Raw genomic sequence first — 14,543 nt, forward strand, 5'->3', positions numbered from 1 at the left:
CGAGGGAGCACGCTAGGAGCCTGCACGCATGGTGCCCTAGTTAGGGACGGGGCAAGGCAACGCAGATGAGCTGGAAAGAGTCAGGGGCTCCACTGGGGCAGGGAGGTTGTTCCAGACCAAACTCACAAACTACAAATGGGAAGCTCGGCAGTGGAATCATTGACTGTCCATGTAGTAAGACTCCCAGCAAAATCCATGCAGGTGATATGGCAAAACCCCAGTTATCAGTGGGAAAAGACTTCACAGTCACCCCCCCAACTCACTCAACAGAAGAAGGGTCCCGGAGTTTTGCTAAGTAGGCTCTTAATTAAGCATTTCTTGGTCACAGCCCTTTTACATTTAATTTTATGCTTCTCCTGCAGTTACTTTTGCTGTGAGCACCTGCCGCCTTTAGTTAAGAAATCCCATCAATTATTTACTGCTGTGCTCACAGTTCTTCCTGCCAACTGCCCGATGGGAGGCTCCATTACAAGCCTTGAAATTCTACCTCTGGGAGCCGCAACACCAGCTAACGGGCAGGCTGCAGCGTTACAGTTCAAATGGGGAGGAACAACAGTGTGTTTGTATCTGTATTGCAGACAAAAGCTGTGCTGAAAGACCAGGAAAGGCTGCAAAGTCAAGCACCCAGAAGCTAGGAAATGCCAGAATTAAGGCTCCTTTTTGCACCTGAGGAAATCAGTAACTGGTAGTAGTAGAAGGTTTTTATCTTCTCTGTGGACTAGTCACGAGAGGGCAATGAGCCGCACCATTTGCCAGGCAGCAGGGGAACGTTGGGCCTCAGGAATCCTGGATTCCATTCCATGTTCTGGACAGGAGTGTTCTCTAGTGGCTACAGACCCTTTTGCCCCCTCATTCCCCCCCCCCCACACACACACAGACACACCCTGCCCCCTGCCCCCTCCAGTTTGTTCCTGTTACCCACCACCTGGCTTTACCTCTGCCCCCACCTTCTGCATTCACATCAGATTACTTCCTCCTTCTCCGCCATGCTGCCTGAGCTTTTGTGAACTGATTTTCCGAGCTCAGAACCTGGCCAAATTTGGTGGATTTTTACAGGGACAGGAGCCTTCCTGAACACAGAATAATAGCCCATGCTCACCCCCTGCCCTGCTGCTTTTCAAGGGCCTGCTCTGGAACGTGAAGCTCCTCAACAAAACAGCTGTAAAATTTTTTTTAACCTTGACCAAACAAACCATATTTTTCCTTTATTTCGTTTTTCATAGAAGTGCAGGACTGGCAGGGACCTCGAGAGGTCATCTAGTCCAGTCCCCTGCACTCAAGGCAGAGCATGGACATGGCTGAACTGATTTTGCTGAAATTTACCCCAAAGAAACAGCTTGAGGCAGATGCCTGGTCTGGAAAATTTCAGCCCAAATGGTTATAGCGTGACAAAGTCATAAGCAACTGCAAACAGGCACTTCTAATGGAAAGTGCTGGGCAACCTAACTACGCTAACAGAACGCTAGGAACCATCAGGAAGAGGACAGATAAGATGACAGTAAATATCCTAACGCCACTATATAAACCCACGGCACGCCCACACCTTGAATACTGCACCCAGGGCTGGTCACCCCATCTCAAAAAAGATATATTGAAATTGGGAAAAGCACAGAGAAGGGCCCACAGATGACTGAGGGTCTGGAACAGCTTCAGCAGGAGGAGAGATTAATACGACTGGAACTGTTCAGCTTGGAAAAGAGACGACTGGGGGAGGAGATGACAGAGGGCTGTAAAATCATGACTGCTGTAGAGAAAGTGAATGGGGAAGTGTTAGTTACCCCTTCACATAACACAGGGGTCACCCATTGAGATTAATAGGCAGCAGGTTTAAAATAAACATCAGGGAGTGCTACTTCACAATGCACAGTCAGCCTCTGGCCAGGGAATGTTGTGAAAGTAGACACAAAAGTATAACTTGGTTCAACAATGAGCTAGATAAGTCCATGGAGGATAGGTCCTCCAATGGCTATTAGCCGAGATGGTCAGGTACGCAACCCCACGTGCTGGGTGCCTCTGAGGCTACCCTACAGCGTATGTCGGCAGAATGTATGTGGCTCAGCGGGGTGAATAAATCACCCCCCTGAGTGATGCAAGTTACACCGACACAAGTGCTTGTGTGGACAGAGCTTCTCCCAGCAACACAGCTATCTCTGCTTGTTGGGGCTGGATTCATTAAGTCGACAGGAGAGCGGCTGATAGTTCAGAGAAGCACCCAGGCTCTGGGACGTTCTTCTGAATGACTCTTTACGGTGTGCCAATTGCTAGCACGAGTGTGTGGGACTCCCCGCCCCTCTGAGTGTCTGTTGCACCAGCCAAGCCACAGGACAATAACTGGTGGGGGTGGGTCTGGCTTTTCACATCTCATTCGCCCGGGTTGAGTGAGATGCTCAGGGGGGATGGGCATGAGCCAGCAGGCTGCTGGGTCAGCCCAGAAATGCTGGTTTCATGCTCTTTGCTCCCAGAAAGCCAATCCCTTGGGCTTCTACAGACTGAGCTACCAGGAGAGACTCCATTGCTGGGATGCTGGTGCCACCTTTCCCTCTACCTCCTGGCACAAGGGGAAGCATTCCCAACAAGCACTCCCTGGCCCTCCGAGCAATGGCTCGTTTCCAGAATTTGGCATACGTCTGAGCTCAGGTGCCAGAGTTCCTGGGTACAAGGTGGACCTGCTGGCCTGTCTGGCCTCACCTGCTGGCATGGGTGCCAATGAGCGGTCTGCCCCTTGTATTTCTAAAGGATCCTTCACTATGGGCACCTGCTGCTAAGTACCAATCTGACACATTGAACCCCGAAATGAACTATAGCTTCCAGCTGCCTCTGCCCCAGACTGTGGCGCTCAGAGCAGGACCAGGCCAATCCCGCCCTCTCTGCTGAGTTATTTCTGCACTGGGGAGACTGTATTCTAGGGCTGCTTATTGCAGCAAACAGTGAGATGTAAAGACCCCTAGGTTTGCTTTTGGAGACATTAGCCAGCTCCCGCCCACATGCTGTCCCCAAGCTGGGGCCAGCCTGAAGAATGCATTAAACTTTAACGATTAAATGAATTTAACTAGTATTATTAGCAACAGTAATTTAAGTTATTAATAGGCTGCTGCACTCCCGCCGCTACCAGGTTAGTTCCGTTAAGTCTCAGGACGTTGGATGGAGCTCTCTTGGTTCGGGCCTCCTAAGCCTGCCCCTAATCTGCACACTTTAAACCCGCTCCCTGCCACAGGCTCAAGCTGCAGGCTTTGTCTCGTTAATTCTTAATCAGCTTGGCTAGTGGCGATCGCTGGGAACAAGTGGCTGGTTTCCATCCCGCATTGTTTGCTGTGATCACTATGGTAACCGGCAGAGCGAACCTGTAGTAAGCTAACCTGGATGGAGGGCCAGGGCTGGCTCTCCTTCGCCCATGTGCCCCTGTGGTCTGGGAGTGGGCGGGGAAGGGGACACGGCCTACTCCCCTGGCAGAGGATAAGCCCTGATTATTTGTAGGAGTATCCGGTGCAATCCTCTGCCCCTCCCCTCCTTTAACTCTGCTCCCTGCCTCTCCTTAGCTGGGATGCCTACCCTGCCTCCTGGCTATGTAGCACCTCCCTTGGTTTTGCTCCCCCTTAGCGGCTACAGACCCCTCTGCTGAGCGGCTCAGATACAGGAGAATCAGGGGAGCAGCCTGAGGCAGGGAGGGATTATCAGCAGCCTGGGTGATGGTAGGACAAGGGTTCGTGGCCTGAGTGAAGGAAGGGAAAGTTCAGGGACAAGCTCTCTGGAGCACAGGAGAGAGGCTGCCCTCTTGTCCTGGGGAGCAGCAGGAGTCCAGCCCTTCCAGGCTTCTTGCAGGCCCTGGCCATGAGCCTGGGCCTGTCCGGGGATCGTGGCCTCAGAGGTTGTCTCAGTGCAGGCCGGAGGCAGTGGGGCAGCCCCCGGCGCTGAGCACATGGCACGTCTCAGCCTGCCACGCTGGGTTGGCGGAGGCAGCCTAGCATGAAAACAGGGAGAGAACGATGCCCACTGGATTCCCTTTGCTCCTGGACACGTGCTTCGCCCCTTGCGGGCGGAAAGAGCTGGAGATCCCTACTAGGATGAAATTCGCGCCCACGCAGAAGGACAGGACAAACTTGCACCACTTCAGACCTGCTCCAGTGGGAGTGGGGTGATGTCTAGGCCTGGGACCACTCCCCGGAGAGCTGCCTCTTTTGGTGACAGGAAACCCCCACTGCGCTGGCAGCTGCTCCCAAGCACTCCCGTTGAGCTGCAGCAAGGGGGGGCGGGGGGTCTCGAACCGCAGGCTGCAGCTACCCAGCTGATAATGACACTGCCCGTTACTGTGTCTGTTCCGGCTCTGAGGCTGCTGCTTGTCTCACTGTCGCCTCCTGGAGCTGGTGCAGAGCAAGCTGTGCTCTGCCTGGGGGTTGGGCAACGCCTGCCCAGTTTTGCCCCAGTGTTTCTTGCAGCCCCTAGCCACTTTAGAGCGACTCTAGCTATCGAACCCCCAGCACAACGGAGCAGGTCCCCTAAGCAACGATTTACCGCAGTCTGTTAGCCTGGCAGCAGGCCCAGGGCTGTACCTTGTGCAGCAGGCTCCTTCTGCTCGTGCAATGAGGAGAAATGGCGTATCTGAATGGCAGCAGGGCCCCTGCTGGGCTGAAAGAATAGGAGCCCCCAGTGGAGCGTGCCCTGAAATGCCCGAGCGTGATCAGCACTCAGAGCTGTTCATTCACCCATGGGGACAGCGAGTTCCAGGCATTCCTGGGCAGCGTCAGCTCCTCGCAGGGTCATTGGCACATTTCATCCCAGACGTAAAGTTGCCACTTGCAGCAAATGCCGTTTCGGGGTTTCAAAAGGACATTTTACCTTGTTCAAAATGGCAACACTTTGCTTCCGGGGCCCTTCAATTTCCCCAGCAGTCAGTGCAGGGGGCACCTTTCACCCAGGGTCTGGGAAGCAGAAGAAAGGCCCTTCCCCATTTGCCAAAACTTGGGTCATAATCCAGCCCATCCCCCAATGTTTTGCTGGAGTTGTTTTTTAGCCTGGAGTCTGTGAAGTGGAGCGCAGGGTTTGTACTTCAGATAACGGCTTGACCCCTTCCGCCTCCCGCTGGGCAGCGCCCGCCGCCAATCGGAACCGAGCAGTCGAGCCATGTGTGCACAGGGATGTTTCCAAAGCCAGGCCCAGGTTTCTGCACCTGAGCAGTGTTGCACCGTGTGCCCTTTCCCAGGTGCCCTTTGCAGAGGCCGCATTCACCCGAGTCCTTCCCAGCATCTCCACTGAACAGAGCTGCCGGTTCGTTCCTCATGCCCTTCTGGCTCTTGCGCCTGGATTGCTCACATTCTGCCCACGGGAAATGGCAAACCTGAGCACGCTCAGAACCAGCCCCAGCAAATGTGATATTAGCGCTCCAGAGCCAGATTCTGCTGTCACTGCCACCTGTGTAAATCAGGAGTAACCAGGCTGAAGTCAAAGGAATTGCACCAGAGGAAAACCAGCAGGTGGTCAGAGTCAGGCCCTGTGCAGGTTCACTCAACGCAGTGACCATGACCCACCCATCTCCCCCAAGAGGTGACCACACCGGGTGCAGCTCTGGATGATGGTGGGTTTAGCACAGACCGTCAGTGCTGCCAGGGTATTAAACAGACCGGGTGTCCCATGGGCAGACCAGACAAAGGTACGAGAGAGCTACAAAACCCAGCAGCTGGTGCGGAGACAATCCGGAGGTCACTGGCATATGGCAAAGCACTTCACTCACACATTCAATTTGCCGATAGGCCCAAATCATAGGCTGCATTAAGCAAAACTGAACCTGCACAGATTAACCCATTCTAGATTACTTGGGAACTGGCAATTATGGATTTAAAATGTGCCCATTCACATGATTAGCAGCTAATCCGGCCAAGTGCCATTAGCCGTGAGTTAATTAACAGATTTAAAATGTTAAAAAACAGAAGAGCACTTAAGTGCTACCCACATGTGGGCCCTTTGCCTGCACATCCATATGCTGCTCTGGAAGCACTGGCCAGGAAGCCTGCGACAGGCGTGGTGGTGGGCACCGGGTGGCAGGAGCTGTGGTACGCATGCAGGGGCGGCGGTGGGCGTGGGGCAGTGGGCACAGGGTGGCAGTGTGTGGGGTGGCAGGAGCTGTTGGCATGCAGGGGCGGCGTGGGGCAGTGGGCACGGGGTGGCAGTGTGTGGGGGTGGCAGGAGCTGTTGGCATGCAGGGGCGGCGGTGGGCGTGGGGCAGGGGGCACGGGGTGGCAGTGTGTGGGGGTGGCAGGAGCTGTTGGCATGCAGGGGCAGCGGTGGGCGTGGGGCAGTGGGCACGGGGTGGCAGTGTGTGGGGGTGGCAGGAGCTGTTGGCATGCAGGGGCGGCGGTGGGCGTGGGGCAGTGGGCACGGGGTGGCAGTGTGTGGGGGTGGCAGGAGCTGTTGGCATGCAGGGGCGGCGGTGGGCGTGGGGCAGTGGGCACGGGGTGGCAGTGTGTGGGGGTGGCAGGAGCTGTTGGCATGCAGGGGCGGCGGTGGGCGTGGGGCAGTGGGCACGGGGTGGCAGTGTGTGGGGGTGGCAGGAGCTGTTGGCATGCAGGGGCGGCGGTGGGCGTGGGGCAGTGGGCACGGGGTGGCAGTGTGTGGGGGTGGCAGGAGCTGTTGGCATGCAGGGGCGGCGGTGGGCGTGGGGCAGTGGGCACAGGGGGAGGGGTGTTGGGCGGAACATCCAATACTGATTGACTGCAAAGGGCTGGTTCCAGCCTCCCTGGAGGTGTCACCACCTGCCCGCCCAGAGAGGGCACGAGACCCTGCCCCTCCCGCTAGCTCCCCACACATGGAAGCAGTGACTGTGCTCCCCACAGGTCGCCCGAGCCCTGGGTCCAGGGCAGCCGCTGCACCTCAGCTGCAGCCTCAGCCCTTCTCAGAGTTACAGGGATCAATTATTAAGGTGCCTGGGATCTTTTGGATAACAGAGCAGAGTATTTATTGCTCTTCCTTCTTAAAATATTCAACAGGTTTTTATTGAGGGCTCAATAACCCAGCTCCCTGTGGCGAGCCCCAGAGCCAGCGTATTCTGGGGGCTCTGTAGAGACACTGGCTCCAAGTGCTGGTTTCTAATTGGCAGCCCCCCAGGTGTGTTCCTAGCGTGCGTGGCACTTGGGCTGGTCGGAGCTAGCACCAGTCGCTGCATGAAATCCAGCACCGGCCGGCTAGGAAATGAGTCTGGGTGGTGGCTGCAGATCCCATTGAGCAGGTCTCCACACCCGCGAAAACACCATCCCTGCTGGGCAGTGGGGCTGCGGTTGGCAGAGCGTCCTGGATACATGCACAAGCAGGAGGCACCCCTGTGCAGGGGCCCTGGCTGATCAGGAGGGCGGCTATGGGTGAAGCTTGTGATGCTGCTGCCCGCTGCCTGCCGCGGGTTTATCCTGAGCAGGCCGCGGTCCTCTCTGGAGCTGCTCTCAGCCTGGCATCCGTCCCGACCTGTTCCCTCAAACCCCATGCAGAGCGCATGGCAGTGACCCAGCGACCGGCTGCTTCTCTCTCTGCATCCCCCACTACCTTCAGTGCCACCTCCGGGGCCCAGTTCCCTTCCCAGGTGCCACGGCCTACAGGAGACCGTGCACCGACATCACATTCTGGTCTCGTCCCTGGTGTAACACCCAAGGCCCTAAAATAGACCCCACCAACAAGCAGCGGCTCAGTGGTGACAACTAGGGCTGAAGGGGAAATCACCAAATTCCTATTCCCCGGCTCCCCCAAGCCGTCGCCTCCTGCCCCTCCCTTCCCTCCCCCATACATTGGCCGGTTTTCTCTACCAGCCACACCGTGGCTTGACAGCCTGCTCAGTAGCAGTGCCAGGCCCCCTCCCTGGCAGGACGGGCTTCGCCCGATCGCTTGTGTGGAGCTTTTACAATCCCAGCAGCCCCCGGGCAGGGCGTGCAGCCGCACCGTGGCTTGACACAGGGCCAGGCCCCCTCCCTGGCAGGACGGGCTTCGCCCGATCGCTTGTGTGGAGCTTTTACAATCCCAGCAGCCCCCGGGCAGGGGGTGCAGCCACAGCCCATTTGCCCACCCCCCTGTTGAGACAGGGAAGCAGGCTGGAGTTCTCTGTCCTACAGCGACTTGCTCTGAGTTCCCGGACTTGAGGCAAGGCCTGGGCAGGGAAGCACCTGGCACCGCGGGCTGAGTCATGCTCGGTGCAACTCCACTGAATCCCAGGGATTTACATCGGCGATAGATTTGGCCCAAAGCTCTTTGCTTCTAATGATTGTGCAGAATAAATGTGCCCTTTTGGGGCCAGTCAGTCTATTTGCAAAGGCCACTTGCCTTGCAGCCATGGCTTGTGGCTGCAGCTGGGCGATGGATTCGCACCGCTCTAGTGCTGTCCTGTGGTGCAGGCTGTGAGCGCGTGAGTCTCTGCAGCCTTGGGGCGGGTAACCTGCAGCCATGTGCACTGGAGGGAGGAAGGAAGCCGTAGGAGAGCGCTGAAAAGAAATCCTCAGGAGCAATGGGCTGCAGCTGTGAGTTCAGGTGCAGGGGAGCTGCCAACTGTACGCCTAGCGCGGGGCGATGTGGTGCCAGACCTGGGCATGAGCAAGTGGAGAGAGAAAAGGGGCGGGGGACGGAGGGAGTGGGGCGCCTGGCGCCAGAGGACAGCCTGTAGCCCAGCTGAGTGTAGTTACCGCCTAGATACTGTCCCTAGGATTGTTGGCCACCAGTGGTTAGCAGCAGGCTACTAATAGCAGACCCTTGGTAGCCCACTGGTCTCGATTTATCCTGATGTCACAGGGCTTTCACTGGGGGAATTTCTTCCTGGTAAAGTGCTGAGCGCTGGGCACCTGCCTTCAGCAGAGCGGCATCCCGTGATCCCTGGGACCCAGGCTGGGTCCATGCAGGCCTGGCCCGTCGGCGTTCCCAGCCCCGACGCAGTGGATAGCAAGCGCGGCTTTCTCGGAGTTGGGCACTGCCCTAGGGAGTTTCACTGGCCCTCTGTGAGTGCTGGGGTAGTTTGAACAGGTCCCCGTGGCTTTCAGGCCGCTGAGCCCAGAGACCGCTCCCTGGGAGAACGGTGTTCAGAATAAGCTCTGGGTGGAGCGGGTGGGGCTGAGCAGAACACCCCTCCGTGAGCAGGTTAACTGCTGAGAGAATTGCTGCAGTGTGTGTCGGGAGGGGTCTCCCCCCATTCCTAGCTCAAGGAGGGCACTGCCGCGTGGCAGCTCTGTTCCCGGGCTGTGCTGCCGGCTTGCCACGTAGCCTCGGCCCAGCCGTCCACTCTGCGTGCCTGTTGGTCCCGCTCTCAGAGGAGGAGGAGAACTGTTCCCGCCACCCCGGCTCCGGGCAGGTGGCGCTGGGGAGACATTCTAGCGCTGGCAGGGAAAATGCCAAGGGTGGCACTGCCCTGCGCTGGGCCTGGGGGCCAGGTGTGCTCAGGGCATGGCCTGGGGAGGGGGCTGGAGTGAAGGAATTCTTTGTGCTTCATCGCACCCCACCCCAGCATTCCTGGTCAGTCCCTGTGTCTGCTGGTGAACTCGGGGGCACCGGGCTGTAGGCGAGGGCCTGGCTGGGCAGCACCTCCCATGCCCTGGCATTGCTGTGTCCCCACCTGGCATTAGCCCCCAGCAATAACATGTCATGGGATTGGTCAGCTCAGTGCCAGGCTGAACCCGTGGAGTGTGCTGGGGGATGGGCGAGGCCTGAATTTGGACCCGTTTGGATGAGCCCCCTGAGCTGCAGCGGGTGTCCTGCATTCATGGCCGGCTATCCCGAGGGATGCCAGCCATTGTGTGGTGCAGCTGCTCCTGGATCCCAGCTGAGCTCACGTCTCAAGAGCCCTTGCTATGGGAGGCTCCCCTCGCTGTGCCAGCTGGCGTAGGGCCTTCCCAGTTGAAGGGGCATTGCTCGCCGCTGCCTAGTGCTTGTGCCCAACGCTGGCATCTCCTTCGCTCCCCTTTCCCAGGGCAAAACTCACAGTTCTAGGCCAGCTGTCAGGGCCTGTCGTACAGCGGGCTGCCCAGCTGTCCGTGGTCTGCGTGATACTGCGCAGTGAAGGGCCCTGCAAAAGCAGCGTGTCCCAAAGTGGAGTCATACTCCATGCAGCCAATTGCTTCCCCTGGGGAGGGAGAACGGAGACCCGCCACCCTCTCAGCCCCTCCCCCCGCAGTCCGTACTGCAGGCAGCGGGAGCGGTGCTGGTGGAAGGAGTGTGGGATCTGGCCCTCATGCCCATGGCCACTGCCACGCTGCCGCTTTGCCCCACTGCACGGCAGGGCTGCACGGGGCTTCACTGCGACAGGATGGGGCTGGGGGGATCTGCGGGCTCTGAATACCGCCTGCCCATCGGCAATGTCAGGGCCGGGGCACCAATGAGACTGCGTACGGAAGTGCCAGAAGCCTAAAAAATAGCTCGTGACCATATTAGCACATCCCCGCAGAGCGTGTCTGAGGCAGGCCCTGCAGAGCCCTGCTCCGAGCCGATCAGCCAGGGACAGTGGTGGCCCTCAAACCGGCCCAGTACCGAGCCTGGACACTCAGGGCGGGCGGGCGGGCTTTGCCCCCCTCAGCTCACTCTCTGCTGCACTTCTGGGTCCCAGCTGAAAGGGAACCAGAGCTGTGAGCTGAGGGGGAGCCCCGCTGCCATGGGGGCCTCGCCTTGCACCCAGCCGGAGGAATCCCAGAGCTGAGGCGATTCTGCCAGCTCCTCTCGTTGCTAACACTCGGGTTGGGCGTATTGTTCAAGCCACCAGCCCAAGTAATTACTGTCATGGAGTCCCCGGGCGATGCTCGGGAACTGCTCCCTACGAAGCCAGGCAGGACTCTGGGGAAGCCTCCTCTCTGTGAGCAGCCCTGTCTGCAGGGCACACAGCTCACACAGCTTCCACCTTCCTGGGTCTGACCTCGGAGCATTCAGCCTCCTCTGCCCCTCCGTGCGCTTCCCACAGCGAGTCCGCCCCGGCGGGGTCCTGGGGAAGCCAGAGGGTCCTGCACCCCAACTCCGCAGTCAGACAGGACTCTCTGCCAGCCAGTAAAACAGAAGGTTTATTAGACGACACAAACATGGTCTAAAACAGAGCTTGTAGGTGCAGAGAACAGGACCCCTCAGCTGGGTCCATTTTGGGGTGCAGTGAGCCAGACAACCACGTCTGCCCTTCACTCCATGTCTCCAGCCAGCCCAAACTGAAACTCTCTCCAGCCCCTCCTCCTCTGGGCTTTGTCCCTTTCCTGGGCCAGGAGGTCACCTGATTCCTTTGTTCTCCAACCCTTTAGCTCTCACTTTGCAGAGGGGAAGGGCCCAGGCCATCAGTTGCCAGGAAACAGGGTGTTGGCCATTCTCTGTGTCCAGACCCCTTCACACACCTGCCCTCCAGGGCTCTGCAAGGATCATACACCCTTACCCCACCACCTAGATACTTCAGAACTGCCTAGGGAAAACTGAGGCAACCCCACAATATTCAGAGCAAACATTAAGAACAGTCCCGCTTCATCACAATTACATTGCTGGGTGGGTTCTTCATCATCCCAATTATTTCATTACAGCTTCTTCCTCTGCTGTGATGGGCAGGGCCGGCCGCAGTGTCTGTGTTTATTGGACGCCTAATCTGCTTATTTGAAAATACTGCGAAATTGCAGTGTCCAAAAACAGCCGAAGGAACGAGATTAGCCTAAGCACACTTATTAACGGGATGACCTCCTGTGGCGGCTGCTGCATCTGCACGGGGAACAAGGGAAACGCCGAGCGAGAGCAGAGCAGAGGAGTGTTAGCCTCGGGGGCTAACACAGGCGTAATGCACCCCCCCATGGTCACACATGGCGCTCCCTTCTGGAGGACGGCTGGGTGGGGGCAGTGCAGGGGAGGCTGCTCCCCCTGCCTGTGGCATGTGCTCTGCTGTCTGCAACAGGGCCCTCTCAGCCTCTCTGTCCTCCTGGCTCCTGCCTGCCCTGAGCATCTCCAGCGAGCTGCTGCATCCTTCCCTGTGCCCGGCCTGTCTGGGCATCACGTCATGCCAGTCCCCACAGGATCCAAGCGCTCAGCCCCTCACTGGAGATTTATCCTTTCCCCTCCCCGATTCGTGTTCCCCGGGCTCTGGGCCTTATCCTGGCCACTTCTCCTGCTGGGGTGCCTGTGTCCCTGTAGGCATCTCCAGCCCACGTGCCCTCTCTGCCAGCACGGCCAAGTGGTGTGGGGCGTGTGCATGTCCAGGCAGCCTGGGGCACGTGCCTGGGAGGTGTTTGGGAATCCCAAACTGTCTGGGAGGATGTGGCATTATTTAACCGGTGTGGAAGCTCTGCACCAACCCCTTCAGTGGCTTCCCCGGCAGAGCAGCGAGCATCCCAACGAACATGTAACAGCCCCTGCCATGGGTCAGCAGGGACTGAACCTAGGGCCTGGACCACTAGAAAGCTCAGCTCTCTTCCACCAGAACTACAGGGGTAAGTCTGGTAGCTGCTGCAGGCTTTTATCCTCCATGCAGACCAGCCCCTAGAGAGGGCAATTAAGTGATGTTGTGTGTGACACAAAGCACCCCTATAGTCACACCCTACACTCTATTGTAATGATCTTTGTACGGAATATGCTTTGTGAGGTTTCATTTGAAAACGAATAACTCTGATCATTAATATTTGTGTGTGAGGTATGTAGGTGGTGGGTGTAAGGAGTGGTGGCTATATGCTGGAATTATCACTAGAGTGCGTTTAAATCAGGCGTGTCAGGAGGAGTTGTCAACAAGGTTGACTAGACAACGGCCTGGTACACTACCGAGCTAGGGCGACACAAGGCAGCTTGTTGACCTAACTCTGTAAGTGTCTAGACTAAGATTTCGCTCCCGTCGACGTACCCACCCCTTTACACTGATGTAATAACTCCACCTCCACAAGTGGTCAGAGTCAACGTCAATGTAGTTAGGGGGATGCAGTGTCCGTGCAAACCTGCGTCGCTTACGTCAGCTGTGACTGTCGGTCCAAGCGCTCCGGGTGAGGATGCACGCTCTCGACACAAGGAGTGTAATGTGGACACTCAAAAGCCATTTCATTACGGCGGTGGCTCCATGCAGATGTACCTTAGGTTGACACAATTTTGTAGTGTAGTTTTACTTTTCCGAAGAATCCATTTCAAAGATTTACTGGTCTATAAAGATGAGGGGGAAGGGGGCTGGAACTCTAGTGATAAGCTATTGAATCAATGATTGTATCCCATATTACCGTACTACAACAGTGGATAGAGAGAGGTGTTTTCTGAACATTCATGACACGCTGGTGGCTGATATCTTTGGGACTTGTCCATAGTGTTGCTCTATGAGGAAAGAGGGTTACTGAATGATATTATGCTTTAAAGTCTGTGGCCAAACAGGGAGAAATCCCTCCCACAGGAGGGAAAGTCACAGCTCTCTACCTGTCTCCTGTGTAAATTAAGCAGGGTGGAATGAAAACAGTGGAAGCTCCATTGACACAGAAATCATACGGGGACAGGAAGCCCACAGAAAGGGAAGAACAGCATGAGGTCATCCTGCCCTTGAAACAAGTCCATTGAACTTTGGAAGACATAAGCCAAGAGAGAAGCCACCCTGGCATCCATCACTAGACAGATACCCTTGTAAGCTGAGAAAGATGGGTCCTTGGGCCAAGGGGGCTTAAAGTCTCTGGGAACTGAATGAGAAACCTGCTTAGGCAAAGACTGAACCTTGCTGAATGTGCTTTTGTGTCTTTAGAGGAATGAAGGGCCCCTTAGTTTCTCTGATCTGTCCAAGAGAGGGCTGGCTATTGCAAAGCACACGGTTTGGGGAACATTCGGGATGGGGAGTGTGTTGGAGTCACCTTGTTGGTTGCAACCAAGGCTGGAGGGAGCCAGAAGGGGATGGTGGGACTGTAGCCAGGCTGCTGGGGTCGGAGCTGCTGGCCCAGGGCTGTCTGCTACACAGACACTCAGGGCATGGCAGGGCCTTCCCTAGGGGGATGCGGGTCCCAGGACAAATCAGCCCCCACTGGCTTGGGTGCCCCACTCTGCATTGGCATCAGGGCCCCAGGCGTGGGGCAGCAGCAGATCCCCGGGTGTGCAGGGCCGGCAGCCTGGAGCCCGGGGGTGCTGCAGCCACACACCCGCCCCCTGCTCCCCTAGTTCCCACACTTATGTCTTCCGGGACCGACTGCACTGGCCCACGGGGCCCCCCAAAGTGCGGGGCCTGGAGCGGTCTCCCCGATTCGCCCTACCCAAGGGACGGCTCTGACTCAGGGTGTGACCTGCACGCTGGTAGGCTGGTTGGGAGTGTCCCAGGCTGGGAGGTGCAGCGGCAAAGCATTGTGAGGCACCCAGGGTTACAGGCAAGGGTTGACACAGCCTCTCGCTGGTCCGGACGGCACCTGGAAACCCGTCACAATGTGTCAGACCCACGGGGCGGTCACCCCATAGCAGGGCGCAGGGCAGCTGAGCCAGTGTGTTGTACCCGGGGGGCTGGGTCATGCCATAACAGGGCAGGAGGCATCTCCCCATCCCTGCTGACAACCGCCTGAGACCCAGGAACCCAGAGCAGTGTTTTCCCCCGGCTGCGTGACTTCGTTTGGGGCGGGGCAAAGGAGATTTAAAGCAAC

The 14,543-nt window shown here is 57.3% G+C and overlaps 1 protein-coding gene across 1 annotated transcript in view; it reads left to right on the forward strand.

Moving 5' to 3' along the window:
- ESPN (espin) overlaps positions 1-14,543 on the forward strand; it is a 77,605-nt gene that overhangs the window by 13,622 nt on the left and 49,440 nt on the right. The gene's annotated exons all lie outside the window — the stretch shown is intronic.

The sequence above is a fragment of the Caretta caretta genome, chromosome 18 (genome assembly GCF_965140235.1).
Source record: "Caretta caretta isolate rCarCar2 chromosome 18, rCarCar1.hap1, whole genome shotgun sequence".
In the NCBI taxonomy this organism is placed as follows: Eukaryota; Metazoa; Chordata; order Testudines; family Cheloniidae; genus Caretta; species Caretta caretta.